This window comes from Pagrus pagrus (assembly GCF_965226575.1).
Source record: "Pagrus pagrus genome assembly, chromosome: 1".
Taxonomy (NCBI): Eukaryota; Metazoa; Chordata; class Actinopteri; order Spariformes; family Sparidae; genus Pagrus; species Pagrus pagrus.
The window spans coordinates 30,686,331-30,692,905 of NC_140185.1; positions in this window are offsets into that span (position 1 = coordinate 30,686,331).

The following is a 6,575-nucleotide window of genomic DNA, read 5'->3' on the forward strand; positions in this document are numbered from 1 at the left end:
AAAAAAAGTTAAATAAATTAATTAAACTTCCTAATAGCATACTTTGTAAGTTCCCTCATTGAAAATCTATGAAAATGCAAATAATTTTATTTTAAAGGTGCACTATGTAGTTTTAAGGAAGACAGAGAAAGATCTTCACTGGCTGATTTATTTTCTGCTGACACAAACTCAATAAACAAACTGTCTTTATTTTCATTTCCATGGCTGAATAAGCTAAATAAACAGACTGACCTCAAAGAACCACACAATTATATTTCAGTTTCATACTTTGTTTATATGTGGCGGACCCTGCCGCCTTTCTAGCTTCAAACAGCATTCTGGGGACCTTATTTTCCTCTGAGAACAGCTTGTGTATTCAGTTATGTAAAAAGAAAATGTATTATTACCACATTAATATTGTAAATGTTAAAATTCAGAGACCTAGTTCCTCTTTAAAGTGGAACTTCTGTGTTGTGCTTGAAGTCAGTCGTTAGTTCACGTGAGCAGACTGTTTCTAATTGAACGTTAGCCTCGGTTAGCAGAGCAGAGAGTGGCGCTGAGACGAGGCATAAAGTCACATCATTTGGACTGTCGTGGAAAATCTGACCCGGGTCCTTCAAGGGTCCTTCTAACTTTTCCCGTTACGTTACAGTCTGCTCACATATGGACAATAAAAAAGTGATTCATACATGTTAACTGCTATAAAGTACAGCATTCAAGTTCAAGGTTACACGTGGCATTTCTTGGGTCAAACACCTAAGTGAAGGAACAACAGGCAAAATATGTTGAATGCAGAGAAACAAATATGGAGGTTTACTTATGGAGACCAGCTGCTTGTCCCCAAAATGTGATGTGAGTCTCTGTAACGTGTCTGCAGGAACACAGTTTTATCCCTGCAATGTGATTAATAAGCACACACAGACAAAAAAAGTTATGATAGGAAGTAATTTGCATTATTTAATAATTATTATACATTATTTTGTTTGTTTTTTTGTTTGCACTTGAATCATTTAAGGAATAATTTGAAAAAAAAATAAGAAACAACATCAAGAAACGATCCTCTAGGCCTCAACCTTGATTAAACAGACCCAGATACTATGAATTGTGAGTAAAGGTTTTGAAACTGTGCTGCAATGATTCATATCCTCAGAGAAATGTACAGTTCGGACACTAGAGGGCACAAGCACTCCACTGAACTTGTGTGTCTGAGCGTTCAGCGTCTCTTTCAGTGTCCAAATGATTCATGTGTCATGTGATTAAGATTGCTCAATCAATTAATTGATTTTAATGTGAGATTAAATCAACCAGTAGCTACGTCAGAGCAGATCAGGGCAGGTCTGCTGTAACAGGGTTAGACCTCTGGTGAAACCAAGACAAACGAGGAAACGACGCTCGATTAATTTGACGCTTGTAATCAGAAAATGGCTGTTTGTGTTGCTGAAGATTAAAGATGTGTTGTTGGTATTTGTGTGTCATCATGCCTGTGCCTCCCAGTCCTGTTGTCCTGTGCTATCAGCCTGCACAGTGTGCAGCAGCCCCCTGCAGCCTGTGATTATCCGCTGTTATTGACAGAATATGCTCCTTTACATAAAGATGCTGCTGTGCCCTTCAGTATTCAGAGGCCACGTCGATACGAATGCACCGTGAATTCAAATGTGTGCGGGGTTTGGCGGTCTCTCACACTTAGGTTAAAACTGTGTCAGCAAAGTGGGATGAGTTTTTTATTGATTGTTACGTGTAAGAACGCACTTGTGTTTTTCCCACAGGTGGAGAGAGAACAGCGCTGAGACAGGCAGCAGACAATGTGGGGGTGTTAGGGAGGCTCACTGGGTTATAAGTCACACTTCCAGCCATTCGAGGCTTGCTCACATCTTTTGTCAGAGTCATATGCCTCTGTCTTTCTCTCGTCTGTCAGCAGAAAAAAGTGCTGCTCACATAATGTGTGAGGTAATATGCAGCAAACGCTTTGACTTACATTAACGCGCACTCCTTTTTCTTTTTTCTTTTTTTTCCTCTCCCCCCCATGCCAACTTATTAATATTCCAGTCTGGTACTGTTGGTTCATCATGATGCGCTACCATGATAATTTGAGTGCCTGCTTTTCGCATTGCAGAAATCTGTGCAGTGGCGTCTTTGGAAAACGGCTTAAAAATGTTGTTCCTGTGGGTGGGTGATTTAACAGCAAGGCCCATCTCCTCCTCGCCTACCTCCTCTCTGCCCTGCCTGTCTAGACTGTGATTACCATCTGCTTCATCACTTTGGACGGTTCACTGTTTGTTGTGCTCCCTCTCCCTCTCTCCCTCTCTCTCTCTCTCTCACACACAAATAGCCACAAACACAATAAGATAATAAAGCAGATGCTCGTCAGACTTATTTGCCAATAAATCCATGTTTTTATTCAAAGTGCATCTGTCGGTAAATCGTAGCATTAGAAGCTGGTGTCCATCTTGTAAGTACAGTATCTTCCAGACTAATGCAAGAGAGCAGGACTGTTTCTTCGGGATGAGAAACACATTGCACAATGATTAATCTGAAACAGATATTTCTTTAAAAGGGAAAAATACAGAGAGAGAATTTGCCATGTGCTACTTGTTATGGCCTCGGCTAGCTGAGACCTGTCTTGGGATCAAGTATAATTTTCTCCTAAAACGGCACATAATAGAGCCAACGATGATGTCATCTGCAAGTCTGATTGTGTAAGAAGTTACTGACAGTGAACACAAGATGGGTTTTGTTACGGATAATAACAGGAATGTGAGCATGTTTGTGCAGCATACCTGAAATATAATAACAGAAGATGTTGTACTGCGTTCAAACTAAGAGCGTCCACCATTTTCTCTTACGTACGTAGTCGATTAGAGCCTTGATTCACATCCGTGGGACCAGGTGCACTGACGTTGACATCAGACTTCCTGTTTTTGTTATTAGCCATCATAGACAGTGTGATAAGCGAGCAGAGTTTGTGAGTCTGAAAAGTGAAGCGTATGTGGAAGTGCCTTAAACCTGCACTCTTTCTTATAGCCAGTAGGGGGGGCGGTGACTCCACTGGTTTCAAAAAGATGCCCGACTTTATATAAGCTTTTGAGAAGTTACCCTACTTTTAATTTGATTTATTAGCTCAGTTTCCTGATGAGTTTATGGTCAAAAGTACTAGTTTCAAGTCTTCTGCTATACAACATGATGTTCATTTAATAAATTATAGCCCCATTAAGAGTAAAATACACAATAAAGCAAGGGATGCTACCGCGGCGTCCTCCGGCTCTCACACAACCAATCAGTATCCTCCCCAGCTCGACCCCCTCGTCCAAATATGGTCACTTCTGGCTCCGAAAACCAAAATGGCAACAGCCGTAATGCCGAACACAAGGCTACAAAATGGTAGTCCACAAACTAATGGGTGATGTCACACTGGCTCTGTCCTCTACTTATTAAACAGACCATGTGGCCATGCTAGCAGCATGTAGTCTCGTGCCCAGGACAAGAAGCTCTCCAATGGCCCGTCCGGCAGATTATGCCCTTGGATGAAAGTGTCTATCTGTACGTCATTTGAGTCTCCACTTTGCTCCAGATGGGCATATCTAAACATCTACTGGAGGGACTGAGCTGACATTTTGTAAATTCATGGTCCCCAGAGGATTAATCCTACTGACTTTTGTGATCCCCTCACTTCTTATCTAGTGCCAGGAGGTTGATATGTTTGGCTTTTAATGAAAGATCTTGCAGACTCTTGGATGGATTGTTATAAAATTTGGTACAGACATTCATGTCCCCCTCAGGATGACTTGTAACGATCTTGGTGATTCCTCAATGCCATCATTAGGTCAGTTTGTCCGATGCTTTGGTTAATTGTTTACGTCATTCCCATCGGCCTCATCAGCTGTACTTTGTGTTTTGTGCTAAGAAGCAAATGTTACCATGGTAACGTGTCTTTGGGCAAAATTATACTTGCTTAACATCAGCATGTAAGCATTGTCATTTGGAGTATGTTAGCATGTTGATGTTAGCATTTAGCTCAAAGCACCACTGTGACTAAGTCTCAAAGAGCAGCTAGCATGGCTCATTTTGTCATTTAGCCTTGTTCTATGATGATTTATGAAGAAACTACTCTCATAATTAAAATAGAAATCCAGTCATTCGCGTCCCATACTCAGGCTTTAAAATGAATATGTATCAAGTGTAATCAATTTGACCCAGCTCACCTCGAAGACAGTAGGGCCTACTTATCAAACACTGAATGTCATGTCATATTTAATTACACAAATTTGAGAGGGTATTAAAATGAAAGAGCCCGGCGTGTTCAGCTGGTCACGCAAGTGGATTTTAACTCTGGACTGCCATATGTTTGCTATTCATTCAAGGCAGTGTAGTACTCTGTTTTCCCATTTACTTGACAGCGTGTTTTTATAGGGGTGTAACAGTATTACCTCATACGTCCTCTGACAGCTCACCCTGAGCCTTGAGTGCTTTGCAGAGATGTACAAGCAGGGCGTGCTGGGGCAGCTGAAGTTCACATGTTCAAATTCAAACCAAATCCCCGGAGAATGCACGAGCCGTTGCATAAGACCATCTTTCAAAGAAAATATCCTGTTTTGTCATGAAGCATTTAAAACAGAGAGCATTCTTTCTGTTTTCTGGACCGCTGTGCATGTACTGCAGGCGCAGACGCAGCTGGAAATGGCAGAAAACAAATCAGTCAGCGCGTGTTTCCAAAAAATATTGACGAGAAGGTTGTTGCGCACACATTGCACAGGACTGTAGGGAAAGTATGTGAACTATGACAGCAGTGCGAATGCCACTGTGGGGTCAGAGGGGCTCAAGAATCCCACTCCAGTGAGGGGTTTAATATAGCCGAGGTCGTCCTCACCCCCTGATGAGAGACAAGTAATTAACACAGTGGCATCCTCCTCCTACATGACATGCTGCCCCGCAGCCCACTGGACCAGGTTCTTGTGCCTATTTCAGGGAATACTACTCCAGTGTGGTTTGTTCAGGAGTGTACTGTGTTATATATATATGAGAGCATGCAGACAGACTGTCCACAGGCAGACAAGAAAAAGGTAGAGACGTCTTCGTCGACAACTGAGTAATAACCCAACACATGCAGATTGGGTGCTGTCATGGAGGTGATCCATGGTCGTTACCTTTTAAAAGAAACACTTGCAGACAAAGACATCGGCGAAAATGCAACCATCAATTTAGTTACATGAAGTGATGATGGCCGCAGACCGCAGTACACTCCACCACAAGATGAATAACACTTGAAGAAAAATGTGTTTGAACATTCTCTTGATTTGATTACTTGAGTGCTTGAAGTACTTGATTTGTAATTTTTCAGCCAACCTTAAAATGTGGTTACATCACTCACCAGGTGAGATACATCAAATGATCCTCATGTATTGCAAAATACAGCACGTCTGAGCTTTTGAGTCCACTGAAAAAGGGGGACGCTTAAAGGATTTAAATACTGTCTCTTTACATTGCTGTCTTTCGACAAACAGTGATCTACGAGGTATGAACGTTCTGCCTCATTATAACGTTCCCTGATCCAGACAAATCATTTACCTGTTTGAAGTTTTGAAACAACACAAACGTGGGCTAGAAACTGTCAGCGGGAGACGTACAGAAGCAGCACAGTGTCAGACGACACATGCGTGACAGACAAGACGGTGCGACTGTTGTGTTCCTGGACAACTGGACCTCCGCTTTACCACACACACTCTGACAAACACAGAGAAGCTGATTTTCCCAAACATGTCCATGCATGAACGTTTGCACACACGCATTGATGACACATGTCGTACAGGTGTGTTTGCACCAAAACACGAGTCTCCCACAATGCATCATTCTTTGATGGGTTCAGTGTAGCGCCGCTGATTTAACTCCAGCTATCTTTTAACTGCTGAAGTAATTTGTTCAGTGACACAGACTGAACAAGGAACAATCCAGCCACTGTTTGGTCCCACAAGACTGTTTCTGTTCTGCCTCTAATGTGAAAAGTTGCCATTTCCGACAGCTTCTCTCAGTTCAGACGCCCCTAACAAGCAGCGATTCCTTGATAAATGTAATGATTAACGTACTTAAAGGTAAATCAAAGTGATAATCCTCAGATGGTGACAGTTTAATACTATGGTGAGTGACTAGGGATATCATTAACCTCAGTGACAAATACATTGTGTTTCTTGTTTTTCCTGCTTTTTCACAATAAAAGCCACCCCCTGGTTTCAGCCGTTGAACAATTAATGTGTAATACAGCTCTGACACATTGCAAAGGGAGGAAACAGTACACAGTGACATGGCTATTATCCTCTATCATTTGATGGCCATTTAAATATAACATGGGCATGGCGGGGACAGTAATTATTGAATGTAAACACGTGGAAAGACTGTGGCAGAAAAGATGCCATAAAACATATAAAAATGCAGTCTGATTCGTGACAATCTTTCAGATTATGCCTTTAAGCAATATGTGTTATTTCCCACTAAGTGTGTTGTTGTACTCTGCTTCTTGACAGACCAACAGTGTGCTGCATTGCGGCTAATGTAGCTTTTTCCTTTTTCCATGTTGGAAATGTGTTCATGTCTGTGAAGGATATCCT